The sequence below is a fragment of the Hesperophylax consimilis genome, chromosome 7 (genome assembly GCF_061612785.1).
Source record: "Hesperophylax consimilis isolate HC1 chromosome 7, BYU_Hcon_1.0, whole genome shotgun sequence".
Classification (NCBI taxonomy): Eukaryota; Metazoa; Arthropoda; class Insecta; order Trichoptera; family Limnephilidae; genus Hesperophylax; species Hesperophylax consimilis.
In genome coordinates this window covers 2143199-2168631 of record NC_142842.1, presented here as the reverse complement: position 1 = coordinate 2168631, position 25433 = coordinate 2143199, and the positions used below count along the sequence as shown (strand labels likewise).

At 33.8% G+C, this 25433-nt stretch overlaps 1 protein-coding gene and 2 non-coding genes across 4 annotated transcripts in view; 1 reads left to right on the top strand and 2 right to left on the bottom strand.

The window, feature by feature from the left end:
- tfc (Brevican core protein triforce) overlaps positions 1 to 25433 on the top strand; it is a 317295-nt gene that overhangs the window by 181509 nt on the left and 110353 nt on the right. The gene's annotated exons all lie outside the window — the stretch shown is intronic.
- LOC149422139 (5S ribosomal RNA) lies at positions 2714 to 2832 on the bottom strand. The gene has a single exon (XR_016302478.1). It is a non-coding gene; the product is annotated as a 5S ribosomal RNA (ribosomal RNA).
- LOC149422138 (5S ribosomal RNA) lies at positions 3156 to 3274 on the bottom strand. Its single transcript, XR_016302440.1, has one exon. It is a non-coding gene; the product is annotated as a 5S ribosomal RNA (ribosomal RNA).

The window sequence follows — 25433 nt, the reverse complement described above, 5'->3', positions numbered from 1 at the left end:
ATATCATTATTTTATTACACAACTCATTCCACAATCAAATCAAGTTATGATTTTAATTAATTTTATTTAATAAAAATTCAGCGAACTTTGGTTGATACAGTTGTTATGTTCATAGGAATATTATGTATTTTTTTAAACTGTTTTTTGACCTCATTCTAAATACATCATGATAATCGGTAATAAGAAATGGTATATTTTAAATTAAAAGCTTGGACTTATGAATTTAATATATATATATATATATATATATATATATATATATATATATATATATATATATATATATAAATGTAATTTAAACTTGGGTTTTGGAGTTTAAATATCCTAACACTGGTATGCTTAGAGATTTTCACGGCCAAAAAAATTTTTTAGCAATATTTTATAAATTATCGACAAATATTCAACATTTGACATTGATTGCGTGTTCCAGTGACGAATTGAGACAGACATAATGGGGCGATAATATAAAATTAATACCTTTAAAATATACGGCAAATGTGATGACTAAACCTATTTTCACTCATAACTATTTATATTACAAAACTATTTATGAGGTAAAATAGCGTGAAAACATACTGAAAAGACTGTAATGATTTAACCTGTTAATAATTTTCCTACAAAACTATTTTTGTAGGAAAATTTGTACTTCCATTTCAAATAAGAAAAACATATTTAAAACTTGTTATAAATTACAATGAAACGATGTGGTCTATTTCAAATAAATGAAAATTATTTTAATTTTACGTCCAGCTGGGCTTTTACATGGATTATAAGAACAGAATATACCTAGTGAGCTATCGAAAATTATACACAAAGTTTTTAAAACATGAAATAACGTAAAACTGATAAACTCAATATGAAGCAATGTAAAATATGTAACAGTAACATATAATAAATTAGAAACCATAAGGCAAATCACTAAAAATACATTAAATTAGTAGGATTCAACAAAGTGCTGGTATACATTACGCTTAATTCTAACAATGGACTCAGTAAATATGTTAATAGGTGAAAAATATAATAAGCAGTAATTGTTGATTGAAGTACTAGTACATATTGAATTATTTGGCGTGTTGGAAATAAGCCGACGGAATTTATTTTTACTAGAGAGATATTTTAAATTTTTATGAATATTTCAGGCGTCTAATTATTGCTTATAATAATTTGTTATCCTTTGTGCTATGCATAAAAAACCTTGTCTTATAAACATTAGTTTATCATTAAAAAAATAATGTCAATAGCACCCCCAACTTGCTGACCAGATCATTCATCGTGATGATAAACTACTAATAAATAAAAATTATTCATCAGTAGACAATATATATACTCATTTTATTTACGTTTTGCGATATCTTGTCATAAAATTACTGCTGACACCGTAGAAATACAAGTAGCTTTGATTGGAAAAGTCTGAAAAAGTGACTGATATCTTCATTTGTGCAGTCTTCCTCTAGTGGCAACCCTGCTACTTTGAGATGGTTCCTCGGAATAAATGGGGCATTTGAAATCTCATCCCTTCTCCATATTTTGAAAAGGAAACGAAGATATTTTTCATATCGCGCAAAAAGTGGCTTTTCTTCGCCGTGCAATAAAAAGGGATTTTCGTAAGGCGCACAAACACGGAGGAAACTCGCACAAAAGGACTTGGCCACATTTTTTCGCATTTCCCTTTATGAAATAAAATGATGCGGTGAAAACGTTCCGTGAATATAATTTCGGAATTTTTTTGACGATAATAATATTATTATGTTTTATGCGACTCGTTTTAAATTTTGATAATATTTAACTACCTACGTTGAAAATCCCTTAAGGCGATCTACCTCGTCGAGTAACATTTGGAAGCTGATTAAATCGCGCATTTCTTACGCAGATAAGGTTGAAATTCTTACTTATCACCGACTTCGTGTTTTGATTTACGTAAAAAATATTTTATTCCGTGAAGTTCAGGCACATATACTAAAATTCTTTCCTTTCATAATCTAAATGACTTAATTTGCAATATTGCACATTTTTTGAAGTGAAACTTCTTTAGCCGCGTCATGCAATTTCGAGAACCGGAGTAAAACCAACTCATGACCGAAACGAAAATGCGGGACCGATTAAAGTTCATTTGATCTAGTGAAAGTTTTGAAGTAAGATATAAATGTTTTTTAGGTAATCTCGACAACTGGCGTTTGTGGTGTAATGGTCAGCGTAGTTGCATTCCAAGCAGTTGATCCGAGTTCGATTGTCGGCCATCGCATATTAATTTTTTTTTTTGGTTGAATGTTAATTTTATAACTCATTGTTTGTAGTCATTGTTCTTTGAAATTTTTAAATTTTTAATCCATTGTAATTTTAAACATTATTTATTTTTCATATTATTTTTTTCGTCATTTAAATTATATTTTGTACTGGGGTGACATCTATCGGCAGAATATTTTTTAATTTTAAATTATATAGTTTATGGGGGTGACATCTATCGGCAGAATATAAATATATATTTTTTAATCTATTTAATTATATTGATTACGGGGGTGACATCTATCGGCAGAATCTTTTAATGTTTTTTGTTTTTAACGCCTTTTTTTTTTTCAATGGTTGACCATAATATCAATCCACTAAGTAATATTTTAGGCCTGTAGCATACTTGAAAAGTTAAAGAATGATATAAGATTGTTTATGATGTTAACGATAAAAAAATAAAAAAAACATAAAATTACCATAAAAAATGGGCCAACGGCACGCGGTGTTCCCAAGCGGTCACCCATCCAAGTACTGACCGCGCCCAATGTTGCTTAACTTTGGTGATCGGACGAGAACCGATGTGTTCAACATGGTATGGTCGTTGGCAAACGCTAAACAATATTAATTTCTATTCTACCTGCCAATAAATATATGAAAATTAGTATAAAAAAGCCCTAATAATACTGAAAACATTAGCAAGGTGTGTGCGACGTTGATAAAAATAATCATTACATACGCGCTTGAAAAAGATCGTAATTACATCCATAATTTTGAAGGAATTTTTTTTTTCAATGGTTGACCATAATATCAATCCACTAAGTAATATTTTAGGCCTGTAGCATACTTGAAAAGTTAAAGAATTTTATGATATTATTAATGATAGTAAAGATAAAAAAATAAAAAAAAACATGAAATTACCATAAAAAATGGGCCAACGGCACGCGGTGTTCCCAAGCGGTCACCCATCCAAGTACTGACCGCGCCCAATGTTGCTTAACTTCGGTGATCGGACGAGAACCGGTGTGTTCAACATGGTATGGTCGTTGGCAAACGCTAAACAATATTAATTTCTACTCTACCTGCCAATAAATATATGAAAATTAGTATAAAAAAGCCCTAATAATACTGAAAACATTAGCAAGGTGTATGCGACGTTGATAAAAATAATCATTACATACGCGCTTGAAAAAGATCGTAATTACATCCATAACTTTGCAGGAATTTTTTGAAGTGAAACTTCTTTACGCGCGTCATGCAATTTCGAGGACCGGAGTAAAACCGACTCATGACCGTGACGAAAAAACGGGATCATTTCGCTATAGGAGCCTAGCTAATATTATATACCTAGTTTAGGTCACTCTCCGAACTCAGCTTCGCGGTCTAGAGGCAGAGCGCACGACTGTGGTCGTGAAGAACCGAGGTTCGATCCCCGCTTTAACTAATTTTTTTTTTCTTTTTTTATAACTTTTAATTTTTTTTATCACATGCTACTTATAAATATGTCAATAGACAGAAAAAAAGAGAGAATGAAATGAAAAGAGAGAGAGAGAAGAATATTAGAAGTTTCACTTCTGTCTTGCGTAGGCTTGACACACCCATTTTTTTTATTTTTTTATTGATACATTAGAATATTTTTATAAATGTGAGCCTCACTGGGTGCTTTTACCCGTGCTCATGCCCCCATTTTACAATTTTATGTGACAAATTATGTAGGTAAATAAAAATGTACTGTATTAAAATTATGTTACATAAACAAAATGTTGATTCTGTAGATATAAGATGTAAATTATAACTTATAAAAATGTATATGTAACTAAACTTTAAGCATCTGTTCACTTTAAGCATCAAAAAATATCGGGGAACAATTAAAAATATTGTCCCTGAATATTGAGGGAACCTCTCGATCAAAGGTGGATTTTTTATTAAAAATACTCACTGACAGAAATATCGATATTTTGCTACTCCAGGAAACTCATATCGTAGAAACCGACTCACCACGCTTGGATATTCCCGGCTACCTTCTAGCGGCAGTGCGGGGACACCCAAAACATGGGCTTGCAACCTACATCAAGCCGGAGTTGCAGAATATCACCCGAAAAATCACTGATGGATATCACGCGATCGGAATTCAGGTTGGAAAACTCGCTGTATTTAATATCTACAAACCTCCCAATGAACTATGGCAGTCACCAGCTCTTCCTGCATACAATCACCCGGCGGTGTATGTGGGAGATTTCAACAGCCACCACTTCCTATGGGGCTACTCGACGACCGATAAAGCTGGAGAGCAGATCACGGATTGGGCGTCAGCACAGGATTGCCAACTTATTTACGATGCTAAGCAAAAGGGAACATTTTTCTCTGCGCGATGGCGACGTGAATATACGCCAGACTTGTGTTTTGTCTCTACAGCGCCGGACGGAAAACCTATGAGGGCTTCGAGAACTATATTGAACAGTTTCCCACATAGCCAACACAGGCCAGTCATGCTAAGCATAGGCATACAGATTCCGTGTATTTCCAGCAATCCGTTGCCGCGATGGAATCTAAGAAAGGCAGAATGGCGAGACTTCTCGGAATATGTTGACAGGGTTGTGGATAACATACCACCAAAGCCGAATTCCTACGACCGTTTTTCAAACCTTTTATTTATAGCCGCAAAGAAATTTATACCTAGAGGCTACAGAAAAGTGTATATTCCAACATGGAGCTCAGAAAGTGAACAGCTTCTAGCCGAATTCGAGAGGACGAATGACCCAGACACTGCCTCTGACCTTCTCCAGTCTCTGGACGACGGACGTATGAAACGGTGGAATGAATTAATGGAGGAAATGAATTTCGAGCACTCGAGCAGAAAAGCATGGCAAACACTAAGGCGACTTGGAGCTGCAGATCAGCCAACTAAAACAATGCCCAAAGTGTCACCAAATGCTGTTGCTCAGCAACTACTCCGTAGTTCAAAAACGACAACAAGGTCTAACATAAACCACCAGGTCCAAAAATCTCTGAAGGCGGCGCGGCTAAAATGGCCGGTGAACCCCAACACTGTGGTCGCCGTTACAGCTGACGATGTAGATATCGCCCTCACTTCAACAAAAGCTGGGAAAGCAGCTGGATGTGATGGAGTTCTCCCAGACTTTCTGAAACATGCTGGACCACGGACAAAAATATGGATCGCAAAACTATTTACTGAAATTTTCAAAACTGGAGAAATACCAAATACCTGGAGAAAGTCTAAAGTTATTGCGATCCTCAAACCCAACAAGCCAGCAGAGGATCCGAACAGCTACCGGCCAATTTCACTTTTAAGTACCATGTACAAACTTCTTGAGCGAGTTGTACTCCGCAGACTTACTCCAATTTTGGAGAAAGTGGTCCCACAAGAGCAAGCTGGCTTCAGACCAGGCCGTAACTGCTGCGATCAGGTGTTAGCACTGACAACACACATTGAATCTGGTTTCCAGAAACGGCTGAAGACTGCGGCAGCGTTCATTGATCTCTCTGCGGCCTACGACACGGTGTGGAACAAAGACCTCCTTGTTAAACTGTACGACACCATAGAGGATGGCAACACAGTACGACTCATTGAGCAACTGCTAACTGGCCGTACCTTCAGGGTTTTTCTAGGAGGGCGAAAAAGCAAAAAAATACCCCTCAATAATGGCCTTGCCCAGGGCTCAGTGCTGGCCCCATCGCTATTTAACATCTACACTCGAGACCTCCCTCACACTGAAGGCAGAAAATTTGCTTACGCAGATGACATCGCCGTCACAGCTCAAGCCAAAACCCTTAAAGCAGCAGAAGATATCCTCAATTCTGACCTAAAGGCTTTGGAAGAATATTTCCTCAATTGGCGACTAAAGCCAAATGGGTCGAAAACAGTTGCGACAGCTTTTCATCTTAGCAATTCACAAGCGGATGCCAAACTCTGTGTTCAGTTTGATGGAAAAAATATTTACCATGACCCCCACCCCCGCTATCTCGGAGTTACTTTGGACAGGAGCTTGAACTACCGGCAACACATGGAAACAGTGGGTAAAAAAACCAGGACAAGGCTTAACTTAGTTAATAAGCTAGCTGGAACTAGCTGGGGATGCGACGCCAACACGCTCAGAACAGCATCCATTGCCCTGGTTTTCTCAACGGCTGAATACTGTGCTCCAGTATGGGCTAGAAGCGCCCACACTTCCATGGTAGACGTTCAGCTTAATGCCACAATGCGAACCATCAGCGGGACTTTAAAATCTACTCCTCTCCCTTGGCTCCCCGTACTTGCAAACATAACCCCGCCAAACATCAGGCGAGAAATTGTAACACTGAGGGAATACAAGAAGGCGCTGCAAAAAAGCGCAATACCTCTACACGAAGATGTCGTCTCCCACCCGGCATGCCGCTTGAAGTCCCGAAAGCCCTTCTGGGCGGAAGGAGAGAGGCTCCTCCGACTACCTCTCACCCCAGAAGATAGGTGGAAACTTGAGTGGCAAACGGCCAACGTGGGAAATGCCCATCTCATACAGGACCCCACCGAGAGACAGCCTGGGTTCTCACTGCCTCGCAAAACCTGGTCCGCCATCAATAGGTTAAGGTGCTCCCATAGCCGCTGTGCCCACATGATGCACAGATGGGGCCTTAAAGAGTCGGCGATGTGTGAATGTGGTGCGGTGCAGACTACCGAACATGTGGTCAACGAATGCCCGCTCCATTCATTCCCCGGCGGGATTGATGAGGTCCACATGGCGACGCCTGAGGCCCTAAAATGGCTCGCAGATCTAGATGTCCCCCTCTGACCCCCCACCATACGAAAGAAGAAGAAGCATCTGTTGACAAGCCAATTCAATTGGCTTAGCAGGACTTGTTTGTTGATATGTATTAACTATTTATTCAATAAATAAAAACTAAAAAATGTAAATTAAATATCAAGAAATAAAGTAAAACAAAAAAACTTAAATAAAATAAAGTAACGTAATAAAAAAAATATGGCGGTTATAAAATCTAGGCAATGTGTATATAATTGATGGTCGGTTGTGTATAATATGTGTACTATGAAGGTATATATATATATAACCTGTGCCAAATAACCTAATTAACATAACAATTCATTCTAAAAATTGTGTAAATGACGGTACATGTAATACGGACTGCGCGAAACTAAATCATAAATCTAATATCTTGTACTCTTAATAGATAAAAATATTAAATGGAAAGATCATATTAATCTCACTGTTGAAAGAATAAGAAAACTTATCTATATTTTCTATAATATACGAAATATTTTAAAAAGAAAACTACCAAAATTGTCTATTATGCATTAATTCAGTTTATATTGCAGTACGGGATTATTGGGTGGGGAGGGGCTTTTAAGGCTTCTTTAGAGCCCATAATTACAATTCAAAGAATAATTATAAAAATCATCCTTAGGAAACCATATGACTCCCCTACTTTCGAGATATTTCGGGAATTTAATGTACCATCTGTCTCAGAATTGTAAAAGAGAATCGCCTTATATCAAATTTATAAAGAATATTTTATTTGTAAAATTCACCCCTCAGATAGCATAAGCAATAGATTCAAAACTAATGCCTTAATAGCCATTCCCATGCTTAGAACGACCACGGCTTAGCACCACTATTCGTATTTAGGTGTGAGATGGTACAATATATTATTGTCCAAAAATAAAATTAGTGTAACCGAAACTGTGAATTATGAACAATTCAAAAAGTTAATTAAGTCCCTAAAATTGGATAATGATATATTGTACCCCTAATTTTCTTACACTTACTCAATCTGTAAAAAAATATATATATATTTATTAATTTAATTGTCTTTAAAAAACTATTTTTCTAATTTGTTTACTTGATATATTGTACCCTTAATTTCCTCACGCTTACTTTATCTGTAAAAAGATATATTATTTTAATTAGCTTTAAAAACACAATTTTTTAATTTGTGTTTCTATGTTAATACGTATTATGTTTGTATTTATATCAAAAGTTTTTGATTATTGTTTAAAAAATCATTAGAACTAAAGGTAAATACTCCTCCCATAAACACGAGCTCAACTTATGGAGTAGTAGTATAGTGACGAAAAAATTATATATATATAAGTCTGCATATTGTTATCACTTATAACGTTAAATAATTTACAAGTAATAAATAATAAAAAAATAAAAAATGAAAAATTTGCAGTATATAATACAATATATCCATCAAGGGGTAAGTGAGTAGAAGATTTTACACTCTGAAGCATTTTGTCTTGAAAACGTTTTTAAAAAGGCTCTCATAGTAAGGTCTCGCCAGAGTTAGCGATAAAATTCAATTTAAACAAGTTTCTCGTGGCCCGATGGTTGTGGCGCCACAGATAAGAGCCACTCAGCGCGACTAAAGAATCAGTCGTAACTCCGCAACGTAAAGGATTACATGAGTTATTCGTGCGTCGTCGTGTAGATCTTGAGGTGTTCTAAAAATTAAGCTGAGCAGAAAAACATAAATTATGCCTAGTGACGGACGAAAGACATTTCACACAAAAAGTAACGTAGCGATAGATCTAAACTACAGTCCCCATTTTTTTAAAGGCTGCTTTATTTTATTCCAGGCTTTTAATAAGATTCAATTTTCAAACATTATTAAGTGGAAGATGACGTAGCGTCCTGGTGAGAGACCGCTGTTCAGAATCGAAGCTATAAATAACTCTTTAAAAAAAAACCGATCTGATTAGCTATGTAAGTACCTGCTTCCCATTCCGTTTCCCTCCCTCGTTTCTCACAACATTTTCAATTTAGGGTCGCACTGGCTCCGGCTTCTTGCGTTTAATCTCTTAATTAACTTTTCATTGAATTTAAATTAAAAATCTAATTGCTTTCAATGGAAACTTTTATAGGATCGTAGCTCGAGTGGAGTTAAAATTATGAGCTGAAAATAGTAGCCTTCTAGTTTTAGCGGGACAAACAGAAAATACAAATTCGATAATAGTGTAAACTGAATTTTTTTTTAATTCCACGCAATTCAATATTGGGTATTACCCCAATTGGAATATCAATAGACCCACTGGCTACGGGCAGCGGGGACTCTTGTGAGGTAGTAACCAGAAAATAATTTATTTAATTTAATAATTTTCTGTAAATCGACAGTCGACATTTTTTCAGCTCGTGCATGTGTAGTATATAGACAGAATAAAACCAATTATGGGTGTCTTCCTTGTGTCTTTACCTCTAATAGATAAAATAAAAATATTAAATAAAATCGTTTAAATAAAATGTATAAAAAAATTTTAGAGTCCAAAAACTCGCTTACGAAAAGTATAAAAAGTAGACCTTTTTCTGTTGTTTAATGGAGATGTCATATTGAGACAAAATATTATCTATATATAAATAAAAAAGAAAATGTTCGTTTGTTCAAAATTTTAAATCGACATTACTTCACCGATTGCTTTGAAATTTTGACGAAACTTTGGATTCGAATAAGCGTGTGTTTTTATATACCCATATTATATCACCTATGACAGGTAAAAACATGCTTTAAAAAAAAAAACAACTGTCGGACGTGAAAGCAACACACGCTATTGCTTCTCTGTCTGCACAGACTTACTGAGCCACAACAACGCGTGTCGGGGTACAGCTAGTATAGTAAAAAAGAGACAGGAATATAACAGAGAAATTATATTACGTTCATGAATTATTAAGTATTTGAATGCTTTCCAAGTTTTGATTTTGTTAAGTAGGTACATATTTTTTTATATATATATATATATATATTTTTAATTCCACACTTTTGAATATATCCTTCTGTCATCACATTAAGCGGAGAATTTTAAGGGTTTGGCGATGGAGGTCTTAGCCAGCCGATGAAATTGAAAACGCATTACGTCTTGGTGAGAAAACCAGAAGCAATGGCAACTCAGCCGCTGACCGATCAAATATCCGGTTGATGCGAATGAAAATACATGATATAATCCATGCAATCTCGAATAAAGCCGTGTTTACAGCAATCTATTGTTCCAGCTAAACTGCATTTGTATTCCCGGCAAAACGCATATAAAATGCAAAAGTATTCCCGTTTCGTAATCCTAGTTCACTGCGTATATCAATGCACCAATATAACATGTTAAACATACCGCTAAAACCTCTACTGTGACCTCTCCCTCTGACTCATAAATGACGCATCAAGCAAAAAGAGAGGTTACTACAGACCTATCGGGGGAAGAATCGTAGTACAATATGCGGTTTTCCAAACAGATATCGCAGCATTTTTCCCAGCTTTTTTAAGCTCCGCTTCTACTCGGAATCTGGCAAAATATCACTAAAACAAACCACGACGTAAAAATTCTAAATCAATGATTTCGTGTACAGGTTGCATAAAACGTTAAAACTAAACTTTTTTACATCGTGGTTTAACGCTGAACTGAGAACTTCTCTAGGAGGGAATGGGCTTTTAGTTCAGGATTACCCAAATAATTCTTTATGTATATTTTGGTGATATTTTTCCACGTTGCAAATAAATGGCACACGATTTTGCTATCTGTGCTGTGCTAACGGAACCAGGACAGAAGTTCAGTTCACTTAAAAAAAAGTCAAATGCACAGCAAAATAGAGTTGTCCCAGTGGAATAAAATTTATTTTGAAATTTAATGTTTGTGAAATGGGGAAATGGGTACAGTACTAAATGAGAGGGACAAGGGCGTGCTATCGGTCAATGGCTTTGTACACACGACGCCTATATACCGCACTGAGCAGCTCAAAACTAGCAAATAAATACCTAATTTAAGCTGTCAAAAAGGGCAAAATCAATTGGTGTACGAATCAATAAATTGTGACTAATAGTGTATTCGGGCCTTCCCATCAAACTATTAGACATTTGAAGTCATCACTAAGTTTCTTACATGGATATTATTTTTTTCCGTTTGAAATACACCAGTTGCAATAATCTAAAAAATTATTCCATGCGCCAAGCAATTTATTGCGCATTTATAAAAAAGCAAAACGAATACATTATCGGTCACAAATCATTTCATACCTTCTTTTGACCCTTTGCTGCAAAGTATGTAGCTGCGAGCCGCTCTCCATGGCAAGCAGTGAACATCTTGGGAAGACCGAATGGGCGTAGTATCTTCAAAATATTTTATTATTATTAATTCAGCTGTGGAATTTCAAGTGGAAATGATATCATTATAGAAAGTTGATTTACGCCGTCAAAAGGACTAATCTTTTGATGAGAAGGGCAAAATGCACTATCATAATTTATTTTTCCTTTTACCTGCTTAATTATTTAATTGCAAGATGGAAATGGCTCAGTGCGTTGTGCGGGCGTCGTGCGTATGAAGCTATTGATTTTTAGTAACGTGAAAGGTTTGTATGCAAGTGGGTCAATAATCTGTACTATATAATAAATATGAATTTCCTTAATAAAAAATAAATGCTTATTTACAATTACGGTGCTCCAATTATTTATTTCAGTGCTGTCACCATAGACATATGAATATTAGTAGACCTGCCCTAAGTGATTAAAAGCGTATTATCCCCACTCCCCATACCGGTTCCATTGGAGCCGGCTGTGCTCGCGTATGGCCTCAAGTGAAATTTGAAAACGTGACGTCATCATTCTTGTGCGAACTATGGTCGAGGCATCATCGGTTCATTTTACGAAATAACACGGCAAAATGTTGACTTGTGCTATGAAAACTTGTAAAAATAGATGTGAAAAAGAGAATAAATCCAATTGTCGTATTACATTCCATATATAAGCATTATTTTACTTTATTTTAAGCATATTCACATCGTATAATATGGATCAGTTGTAGAAACATATACTATCACATCGAGAAACGTCTGGACGCGAAACACAAAGCTGGTTGGTTGCTGAGAAGTAAATTATGAACATTTATAAAAGTGTCTTAACTAAATACTTAAACGAAATATTCGACTCTGAAAATAGAAGAAATTTTTTGCCGAATTTGGACTTCGCAAATTTGTTCATAACGTGGCGAGTAATTTGCGCTCCCATGTAAAAATGTCTATTCATTCAAAAGCAGATTTTACTTTTAAGAACTAAATGGTGATATTATAATGCGAGATGCCTATTTACTGTCAGATTGATTTATTGACGAATCACAGTCAGCTTTACCCCCTTCGTTCTTCAACAGTTGATTTTACCCCTCGCCATTATCTTCTCGTCTATTAATTCCTATGTCTGTGGCAGTCACCAAAACGTCACATTTAACTAATATATGAATTAACATCTTTGACCTCCGCCTTAAATAACAGATTTGTAATATGTGTGCAGTTGCATAATCCCGAGTTATGCATAACAGCGCTCGTTTCAAAAACGGAAATTTGCATTTTCATCAACAATTTATGGGAGTGCTCGCTGAGATTGAGATATTATAAAAGACGATGTCAGAAAACAAATTGTTGTTTTTTTGTATTAAATAGATACGCATTGTTAAAATTGGCGTGAATGCTTCGCATTAACATATGCGAAGCATTCATTTGTCGATAACTTTGAATTGTTTGTATTATTATAATCTTTAAAATAATATGGTTTATGAAACCTATGTTAATTATTGCGATTTATTTTTGAGGTATTATGCCGTTTTGGGCTTCTTCCTTCTTTAGCAAAAGTTTCGGACGAGATACAGAGTCCATCATCAGGGAAAATGTTAACACTTGTGTTCATTTTTGTTCTTGGTCTTTTGATTTTGAAACCACAACACTGCATTTACACGTGCATTTACATACTAGATAAATGTTGTACGTAATACCATACTATAATATCATACTAAAACAGTGGGTCAATGGAAAACGAAGCTGGGGAATGTTATAAGGAGAATGTGTCTAGAAAGGTTTTTTCTTTTATTTAGGATTATTTAATACGGATCAATTGTTTAATAGTTACCGTAAAATGGGGTGACTTTTATCAACTATTCTTGATTTCAACTTGAAACTAAGCCACTTTTTTATAAAATCATTTGTGTCGGAAATTTATATTTTACATTTACTGCACTTACTTGCACCATCGAAATATATGGAAAATATATACATATATACTGTGAATTTGATATATCAACGCTTATAACAACGATTCGTAAAACCCAAAAAACTGTATTAAAAGATCACTGTTTTAATATTGAAGTACTTAGTAATATTATTATACCACATCGATAGACTATTATAATCGATAAGGAATTTATAAAATGTGTTATCAATTATTCTGTCAGAAAAATATCTAAGAGAAAGCTTCACAATTCACAATATTTGAATACATTGAATAACTAGATTTATACGAATATCCGCGATGGTCAAAGTCGCCCCATACTACGGTCCTGAAATATAACATATTCATGGCGTTATATTAATTCATCCTTTGCGAACTATTTTCAAATTATTAAACCCAAAAATTTTTTTTTTTCCAACCGATTACATCTTATTGTTACCTCTAAAGTCTCTTTCGTTATTTAAGTTACATTTTGATAAAAAATTAAATAAATTCTTTTTAAACTTTTGTATAATATTGGATGGCTCCTAGGTATATTTTGTTCTTAAAATCCATGTAAAAGCCCGACTGGTCGTAAAACTAAATAAAAATAAGGGTCTTGTATCTCTGTATCATTGACGTAATAAAAGCTTTATCGCCTAGTATTATCGTAGAGTTGCAAGCTCTAAGCCCAACACTCATCCCCTGTGTAATCAGATGCGTTTTGCGCTCTCATTTAATCAATACCTTAGCGCGTAGAGTTGGCAGGGCGCCAGTGTCTAAGTAGGTTGTGGGTCCCGATCATCCCCTAAAACCCCTGGTCCCTGGTCCTACCGCACACCGCCCCTGGCGGACTGCAACCGAAATCCCTAGCCACCGGGTCAGTTCACCCCTTACGCCATACGTTACAGGGGCGTGCCGTGCCTTTCATTCTGGCAAACGTTAAATAATGATCACGTCAGCGACAAAATATGTAATAAAACATATTAGGATATCGAAGATCTATCTCAATTTCCGCTCAATATATATCTATTTGATTCTTTATATAAATCTACAGTTTTAATCCGCAATTGATACATATTTGGCCTTCAAAACAAGGAGAAGAAGAAATCTGCAGCTAGACTCTTATGAATTCATATAATTTTGTAAAGTTTTGGAGAACCAACGGAAACAAATATTAATTTTGTAAGTATATATTATATGTGTTTCTTCGGTTGAAATTAAATGTTCACAGATTAGATCTCACATTCGGGATATTTTATTATTTTGGGGAATAATTTAGATTACATATTTGAAAAAAAAAAATCTTACATTTGTTTTAAGTAGGTACCTACTATATTATCATACAGTTTTAAATTGCAAACTACATATTTTAAACAAATATATTAAATAGTATTTTAATGATTACAGCATCGCTCTATTCCTTAGTATGGGTAGGCGCCCTTGAGGTGATTTTGGACAAAAACGGCGCTATACAAATCATACAAATATTATTGTTAAAGTTATGGCCACCTGCAGTTGGAGATTTTAAGAGATATAACAATAAAAAAATCAAAACCGCTGCAGAGTGAGTAAGTGAGTTTTTAACTAAGTATACATATCATCGATAAGTAAAGTAGTTTAGCAAACTTTTAGTTCTGGATAATCGGGAAAGTCGGGCGATAAATCACGGCACGCCCCTGGTCCCTAATCCAGGGTTCCCACCCACTTACTACTTTCTACCCTTCCGGGTTTTATAAGCACCCAGCGCTTATAAAAGCCAGCACTTCCGCCCGGGTCTACTTGTTATACTTCCCGTCTCCGGTATCCGCTTTTTAAGATAATGGCTTTAGAAGGTCGACTGACTGCGCGATTTTATAATCATGAATCAGCCTCTTTGTGATGCGTCAGTTTTTAGATGCAAATTAGTTCAATGCCAACATCAACGGAAAATTTAATAACACGTCATATAAACATTTGCAGTTCTCTGGTGTTGCGATCTTAAAATATATATTTCCAATGATTCGAGCATAAAATATTAACCTTCGATTGTGAAGATAGTATCATCAGTTAAAGTCATATCTTACAAAAGTACTAAATAATTTATTATAATTAACAGACGTAATGTTATATGTTATGTAATTACGTAATGTTAAATGTTTGATACAACAGTACTTATACATTATACGACGAATGAATCAAAAAACTCTTGACATCTGAGTTAAGTAGCGTTTAAAGAAACGCTGTGATTTTTTATACGAATCAGACCGAGATGTGTTTATTTTATAATTTACGAGGCATGCAATTTTTTTCTTTGAATTTGAACAATTTATCAAATTTCAACGTTATGTAAAAGTCCTATTCAAGTTTTGTCATTATATCATTATAGGATAATTCTTAGACAGAACTTGAAAAAATCTTTCATAGAACTAGAAAAAATCTTTCACAGAACTTTTAAATTAACTTTGAAATTTGAAGAATTGTTCAAATTCTCCGAAACAACCCGTCCATAGTTTTGAAGGGAAGTACTTTAGCGGGTTGAATTATTCAGACTGCGTCTTAACCACTCGAGCGCTTAATCTAAAATTGAAATATTTATATGGAAAAATATGAAACATAAAGCCAATTAACGAGATTTCCCCGCTTATCTCATATGTTTAAGTTCTATAAAATTGACACATTATAGCAAGCGATCGCTCAAGACGTTTTACAAACTTGCAATAAAATTCCAAAAATCGTTCGAGTGGTTAAATAATATTATTCTTTAATATTTGAACAATACGAATAACAATCGTTAAACCATGCATATTGTTAAACCAAGAAAAACGGTTATTTAGTGTGACCGGGACCTTTCGGTATCCGAGCGTCAGCTCTAACCACTGAGTAATCACACCATTCATCAGCTATGACGTATTTCAGATGTATTTCACATTGACGACATACAGTGCTATTCCACGCGCTTAATTATAAAACAAATTCAGCGTCTAATTCGTCAATTAACCGAGTTAAATAATATTTGTCGAAACTCTAACATTGACATTTTTTCAGATTCACTGCCCAAATTCAAACGTGGCATCATGTCAATAATTTAAACTGTTCAATGCGCATACATACACACACATAAACACTCACTTATACAATACGCACACACCTATATACTACATACGTTACCTGGTAATTAAGGAATAAACATACCACCTAGCAGACATCACAAGGAAACATATCATAGGTACCCAACATGAAGTATCTTATTCCTGTATATTATTTCATCTCTGTAAATCATTTACTGTTTGTTTTTATAATATAAAATAAATAAATAAAATTTCTCCACTGTAAATTACGGCCCTTCGAAAAATAATTTATCTAGCGCATAATTGTTAATGATTAAAGTTTCTTTAATTGAATCATCGTGGAGCGCTAAGCGTTTTATAATCTTTAAAACATGATTTGTGATTTTCATGGCCAAAGGTGTTATGGTGATCAATTTTTGGGTTATTAGATATGCCGTTTGCGTTTCGTTTTTAATGGGTATATGTCAGATTTGTCCTGATGACGTACACTGTAACGCTGTCCGAGACGTTGGTTAAAGACAGAGGAAACGCTATATGGTATTAACCAGAAACCATGAAATTTAAAGCATATTTTCCTTTTTATGATGAAACTTCGTGTTCAAGTACGTTGAATGAATAATTAATTATGTCAAATATTTTCTTAATTAGTTTGTTTTTTAAACAAGCGCTAAGATTGAACTATTGGAAATAGCGAAAAAAACATTAAACTTACAACTGAAATTCGTGATAAAATCTTTTTGTAATTAATTAATTGTTATTAAAATACACAATAATGTTATATCGTACACAGTACATCTTATTGTACTGTGTACGATATAACATTATTATCACCTAATTGATTGCCTTCGTTGTAAATATTTTAAAAGGATCACGATTCTCTCACAATCTCGTGATTATGTATATATAAAGGTTTTCCAATAAGAGGTGTTATTTTGATATTCAATCGTAAAAGATCAATGGTTTCGTTGCTTGTGTGGCATGTAACGCCGTCTTGTTAAAAGTAAACGTTGTCCAGATCAATACCATCTAATTCCGGCCATAAAAAATCATTAATCATCTCTCGATAGCGCAATCCATTCACCGTAACTGTTTCTCCAACCTCATTTTCGAAAAAGTAAGGTCCAATGACTCCGCCGGACCATAAACCGCACCAAACAGTCACACGTTGAGATTAGAGAGGCTTTTCAACAATAACTCTTGGGTTTTCCGAGCCCCAGATGTGACAATTTTGCTTGTTGACGAAGCCACCGAGGTGGAAATGGGCCTTATCACTCAAGATGATTTGCATTTGATTCACTCAAGTGAATTTTAATAATTTCAATGCGTTGTTGAAGCGTGTATCGTTCCATTTTTATCAATGGCGTAGTAATAAAAAATAAAAATAAATTAACTTGTCAAATATTAAAAAATGACAGCTCCAAAAGTAACATCTACCGAAATAGCCGGCTATTTAAAATAACACCTCTTATTGGAAAACCCTGTATATATCTCTAAATAGTATTAAATAAAGTCTCTATCCGCGTCTTCTGTTAGTTCGCTTAGTTCTTCTAAACTTTGCAACGGATTTTGATATAATTTTCAATATCATTTAGAGAATTTCTTTCGGAAGGTTTATGTATATAATACATGCATATTGTATGTAAAGAAAGTAGAGAAAAGTCTAGTAACGCCGGGTACACGTCAGATATTGTATATAAATGAATGTTTCTTTGTTTGTTCCGTACGCGTTCCTATACATTTCATCCGATTGCGATGAAAATTTCAACGTTTGTTCTTATTGGTGCCAGGAATATTTAGTGAGTAGTTTTAATTATAGAAGAAGTCAGGAAAGCTCGATGAAGACTACGCACTATCTCTGCATGGGAATGAGATACGGTATCGATTTAAGTGAATGGTGATTTTAGTGAATGGTGATTTTAGTGAATGGTGATTTTAGTGAATGGTGATTTTAGTGAATGGTGATTTTAGTGAATGGTGATTTTAGTGAATGGTGATTTTAGTGAATGGTGATTTTTGTGAATGGTGATTTTAGTGAATGGTGATTTTAGTGAGTGGTAAAAAAATTAGTGGACGCCCGAGGAAGACTTAACTCTTATTTCTGCACTTAAATGACATATGGAGTCGAATTACAATAAAAATGTGGATTTCATGATATGACATGAAGTGAATGGTAAGAAAAACACGAATCAAATTATTATTTGTGGTTAAATAAAACGTAAGCGATGAACAGAGAAAGACGTGTGAGAACAATGTATGACTTGGAAGTGAATGGTTGAAGAATTCGAGGATGCTCGAGGAAAAAATGGCATGATCAAGTAAATCAAATACTTATTATATTGCAATAATAGTTATTTCTACTTTTAAACGACAAAAGCCGGGTAGACTTCAGCTATTTATTTAACAAATAGCGAATAAAATATTCTTAAGTCATGATTTCACTTTTCTTAAGTTTATTTTATTTTCCCAGTTCATTTTTGATTGGCATTTCGTTAATCAACCAAACAATCAAACAGTTGCCTAATTCAGATGCATTTGAACAATGTATTGTTCACAAAGTCGTGAGAAAAATAATAAACATCGGGTTAAAATCGGTTTAATTAATATGTTAAAAAAATGATTGTGAAATGGTTCATTCCTGAGCTGTTTTGCCGGGAATCTTTTTAAATTGACATTTTTTATTTATTAAAGGTGCATTTTGTAAGTGCAATAATCTTTGTTCACTACGTACTTATTATTTATTTCATCATAAACACGGCGCTCATAATCCGTTACAGATTGTTTATTTTAATAAATCTGTGACGGTGTTAAAGTTCATCATTTTTGAAGTGGCCAACATTTTTCTGAATAAAAACAAAAAATTATAGAATTTATTTCGATAATTTTTTATTCTTTTCAAATGTTGATGACTACCTGTACCATATTTTCTAATTTTCAGGGTTTTTAAATTTTTTTTATTCAATAAATAGTTAATACATATCAACAAACAAGTCCTGCTAAGCCAAATGAATTGGCTTGTCAACAGGTGCTTAAAGTTAGGTTACATATACATTTTTATAAGTTATAATTTTCATCTTATATCTATAGAATCAACATTTTTACATACATATTAAAGTAAATATTTTTTTCCGATAGCCAATTTTTCACCATATATTTAACCTTATTCATAGACTTACATTGCTTTATAGTGTCAGGTAATAAATTAAATATCTTCGGTATGTTGTATTGAAACGTTCTCTGTCCGTATTTATTATTAAATTTCGGAACTATTAACCCGTCATTCATATGCAAACACAAATATTACCTTAAATGGCTTATTAAAACATTACATTGATGGCCTTTCTAGAGTGGAAGATACTCTTAGTATCGCCCTTGTGTAACACCACCATTAAGAATTGAAACATTGCTTAAAATGGCTTAAGCCGTGTTTGGTGATTAGATCTGAATAGCCAGATACTCCCCATCTTCCTCTTTTCCATCTCCTTCCCCTTCCCACTACCTTCAGCCACACAACGTACCCAATGGGGGATGCCATAGTCTCACTGGCTCTAGATTGGGAGCAGTTGGGACTCTTGTGCGGTATTCACATAAAAAAAATATTGTGAATGTTTATATTTTATTAATAATTGCTGTCATATTTTCTAGATTCTTATATTCCATGAAGTGGTGAATCATTTAAATTTACTGAATTTAAATTTAATGTTCTTTATACAAATAGAACGGCGTCATATGCGCTTCACAATTTTTACGTCATATGGGTGTTTCAAATATTACCTGGCTATTATAAATTTCAAATATTACCTGATACATTTATTAAGCCTCTACAAATAATTCAAAAACACATAATTAAAGTCATATATAACAAAAATAAAACATTCTCGACCGACCTATTATACAAGGAATCTAAATTATTTAACATTCGTAAATTATTTATATTACAAACTATGAAATATTTATTTAAAAACAAAAATAATTTCAAAATAAATGAAAACAGAATGAGCAAAAGAACAAATAATATATTTTACACCCCCCAAACCAATACTAAATTAATGCAGACACATAGCAGTTTCATTGGTCCTCGTACATTTAACCTTCTACCACTACAAACTCAAATGATAAATAAAAAGATAGAATATATTAAAGAGGTAAAATGATGGCTAAATGAGGCAGATATTGAAACGCTTTTACTATAAATTTATTGATCCTTTCTACAACTCACTTGCTGAAACTTTATAAACTATTGTACATAATGTTTTCTCTTTACTTTTTATAATAACTATAAACAAAAAAAAATCTTTTCTTACTAATGTATATTATACTTTAGGTACTTGAAATATAGTAATGGTTTTATATTACCCACACTCAGGCATTGCCTTAGTGGGTTTTCATTTCTTGTGGATACTATTTGGTATTATATATTGTGTTCTTATATACTATCTATTAATATGTATAATATGTGTAAAGAAATGAAAATAAATAAAGTAATAAAAAAATAATAAAAAATCATAGACTTGGTGTTTTCTCGGTAGGGAAAAAAAATGTTTACCTAAAAGCCCTATTTTTATTTTTATTTTTTTTTTTTTTTTTTTATTTTTTTATTTTTTATTATTATTAAGTTTAATTTGTAGAACTCCATTTTATTTTTTTATATATACAATAATATTATTATTGGGTTTATAAAAACAGTTTATATTTAAACAAGTTCTGCTGTGTAATTATTATTACGCGTGACAGCTGTTTCGCCCTCTAAAGGCATTATCAAACTGTGTTTAAATATAAACTGTTTTTATAAACCCAATAATAATATTATTGTATATATAAAAAAAAAAATTAAAAAAAAAACCTAAAAACCCAACTAAAATTGCATATTTTGGAGTATCAAATTATGATGACTTTGGTACGCTTATAATTTTGCGATACCGTTTTTTGGTTTAATTTCAAACCCTTTTTTACAACAGAAACTAACATCAGGCACCGCACAGAGCAGGCACTAAAATCAGTTTTATTTGCCTCCAAAAATAGTTCTTCTTATCTACAGTGTGAAGATTGTGTTGATGATGGCCAACCTTCGATAGTACCTAATAAAGACGCTGGTTTCCTGCTACCATACAAATAATAGTGAAGTCTTCAGCTTCCCTCCTCCGAACGCAATCTCGTTACCTCAGTTGAACAATGTTCTAACTGTCATTTTTTTAAATTAAATTTTAATGCAAATCGATTGCTTTTGCTCATTCCTGTAACCAAAATAATTTTCAGAGCAATCTGTGTTGTATTTCCGTAGATACTTATATGACGAAGCTCTAACATTTAGAATATAAAATTTTCTTTGTATTTGACAGTTGATTGTTTTTACGAGGTGCACTGTCGTAGTTCTTTACTTTAGTTGGATTGGGTTCTAACTTCTCTTGGAGTGTCAAATTCTATTTGATATTTTGTAATTTTGAGGTAAGATTTTAAATTATTTAAATAGAAGGATGCTTGGAATGGCATTATAGAAATGTAGTTAGAACCTTATGCAATGAATTGTTATGCCCTAGCTGGTTGCATATGGTTCTATCTGCACGTTTAGGTATGTTTTATAATGGTAAGATATTGTCAATCAGTGTTGCAAACTTTGACAACACATATCTCTGAACAAGGTAAAGTGAAGATAGAATCCATTCTTACTAAGGTGACGATATTATGTATGTGTAAGTGCATTATTCGTGGTAGCTATCCGAGCAGCAACAATACCCGTGTACTTAATTTGCACTTGCACTCGGAACTTTCTCCGATGTCTCATGTATCGAACAACTTCTCTCAATTATCGTCATTTTATCAATTTCAATTTTGGAAAGCCAAACAAACAATGGGAGAGGTGTTTTTGCGAATACAATGTTTAAACGAATTTACAAAACACTTCGTTAATTAGTTATGCTCAGTACTTAACATTTTTATACGGCAATAATTAATTGATTTATGTAACGGGTGGTAGTGATTAAAAGATGCAGCTTTACGAACAAAAAGCAATCAAATTTTATGAGCATACTTGTACTTCAGTAACATTTCAAATTTGAATGTAAAAACGCCATAATTATACGAATGGTTGTGCGGTATTTTAATTTATATATTCATTAAAATAACCCATATTTCAAAATGATTTATGTTGAAATGCACATTTTCAAAGTGATCGGTACTTAAAGTGACCCAGAGTACGCAAAATCAAAAAGCTCGTTGATGTCGTGTAAACTCTCAATATATGCACCTAGAAAAATGAGTATTGCTGATTTATTAAAATCCTGTTAAAAACGTGATGGCAGGCCATTTCCATTTCATTATGATACATTGAGAATACATCGGAACATGTATTCATGAAGTTGCGTTTATCGTAATAAATATAACTAGCAGTTATAAAACCCGCTCCGCGGGTTTTTTGCTGCTAGGCCCTGTGGGCGGCATTTGGTTGGGCTTTGCCCAGTTTAAGTGATCCTAACAACAGTTACATTTAATAGGTACATATTAGGTCATTCACAGAGAAAGGGTGAGTATATATTGCAAATAGATTATTACAATATAGCGCCCCTGAGGTGATATCTCACAAAAGCGGCGCTATACAAATTGTTCAATAAATAAATAAATATAATGTTTACATTTTATTGCGTACATATGCATTGATATACAACGGAAATAGATAAAATAATGTAATCTTATTAAACTTTATTTCAAACACAAATAACTTTGTTTACATCACTTTATTATATACAACCACTACATGTTTCATGAACGAAGTTCACCTCATCAGGAGTAAGTATTCATTGAAGTCAAAAATTAAACATAGATTACAATTGGAAAGAAGAAGTGGGGTAGAAGTAGGGGTGAGGGGTAAGAGAATTAGGAATTACAATATCGTTAGACGGGAAAGGGTTATTCGGGATTTACCCGAAACGTATGATTTGAATTCGACCAATCAGAGGGCCTAGATCGTCCAGACGCTGGCGTAATAATACTATCAGAATTACGAAATGCGAAAATATTATAATTTTTTTAACACATTCGTGTTTTATTGATAGTTTCTTAGGAAATCTGTCAATTAATTCGTTTAAAGGCCTGCAGTCCCGTTTTCAACCGGAATACGAATAATTTGATCAGATTTTTATTTCCAATGTAAAAATAATTACAATCATTATAATTACATTTGTTTGCAATATTCAAGTTTAGGGAAAGTTCTATTATTATTCCATTATGAGTCAATTTTTTCAGTCTTTTTTTTTCACATTTTTTCAACACTCCACTAATTTCTCAAACCGGTTATTGGTAATAATAATTTAATATGTATTTATGTGTCCTTCGGGAAAAAAAATTTACAGATATTATTTTTTTCAGTTAACACTACACTTCTTGTTCGACGCACGTTCCCGAATGATAAATGCATTTCACGTTGCAGTTTTTCATGCGATTTATTTCCTTGCCTACTTAAAACGTACCTTATCGAATTCTGCATCAAAATAACACACAATAAATCTTGTAGATCTTATCTGCAAGCAAGAACAAGTTCGTATTTCAGCACATCGCATCGTAGGAGTAAGTATCTCAATTTCAATCTACCTCTTCGTTACTTACTACTTACCAAGCAGAATTAATTAGTCCCTTTGTGTGATTATGTTCGCACGTTGCAAGAATATTTTGTGTTTACGGTTGATTTAAGTTCGATTCGATAATAAATATTTTATCCACACAAATTTTCATGACAATGTGTTCAGATAAGCAATTTTTTCAAATCGTTTTTCGTCTAGGTGGCTGCTAATGCTAACGTTTCTAGATATTAATGTTCCCGGTAACAATTGTCGGTGTCAAAGTGCTCTCAGTAAAAAATTCCCTAGTTAAAATGTTCCCAGTCAAAATGTTCCCTGTCAAAATGTTCCTTGTCAAAATGTTCCCTGTCTAAATGTTTCCGATCAAAATGTTCCGAGCAATAATGTTTCTTGCCAACATGTTACAAATTAGAAACACTGGATAAGCTCTCGACTAGCAAGCTGGAGTTCGCGGATTCAAATCCCAGCGTGCGAAAGTAAATTTTATTGAATTAATTTGTGTTATTTCATAAATTATTAATTTAAAATAATATATTGTATACTTGCGGCACGTTCCAAAGTGGAAGTAATATTATTAGTTCTTGTGTCATCTTTTTTTTAAAAGAAAGACAAACATTCTCGGGTTACGAAAAGCCTGACAATATTTTAAAATCTCCTACTACCACCACAGTAAGTGAAAACTGTTGCTTGTGTTGTGATGGAGGACCAGCCGAGGAATTGAACACACCACGCCTGGGTAGGACCCATACGCGATGTCAACTCAGCCACCGACCGGTCAAATCTATTTTCAGTATACGTCTATAAACTAGGAACATCAAAGAAATAACACATATAGGTAATCAATGTAAAATTCAAAGCAGTTACCAAGTTTAAATATGTTATAACTATCTTTCGAAGCGAATTGAATTTAAATTAATTTATTCTCAATTTAAAAATATGCGAGTTCATCGGAAGGTCCATACTAAAAGCATTTCTTGCTTAAATAAATACCGCAGTTGGTATATTTTTATCAACCAGTGAATAATTCATGATCCCATCTGAATATAAACAGAGTTCCGGCCTGTAGGCCTGTAGGACTGTAGGTTGTAGGACAGTAATACTTCAGGTCAGTGTTGACCAAACGACAATGCCGAGTAACCTTGGCGCTCTTTAATAGGTACGCAATGATAATAATGAGTGCACTCAACGACAAGAGCCGGTTTGTCGATTGTCGATTACTTCAGAATGCGGTACGGAGAGTTCTGAGTGTTGCGGGGGAATTGATGGAGGCAGATTGCGAGGAATTGACTAATTTGGATGGAGGATGCATTTAATGGTATTTTAATAAATCATAATGGATATTCCACTAAATATTACAAAAGTTATTATTATTATTTACTACTCATAGCCAGGGAAAGTTTAAAACATATGAGGTAAAAATTGTGAGGCGCAATATCGCCGCTCTATTTGTATAAAGAACATTAACTTTAAATTTAGTAAATTCAAATGATTCACCACTTCATGGAAAATAAGAATCTAGAAAATAAAAAAATTAGCTCATTGGTCAGAGCAAAGCCCCGGCAAGGCTTGTGTTTAGTTTCTAGATGCTACCGGATATTTTTCATTATTTTTATTTTTTTATTTT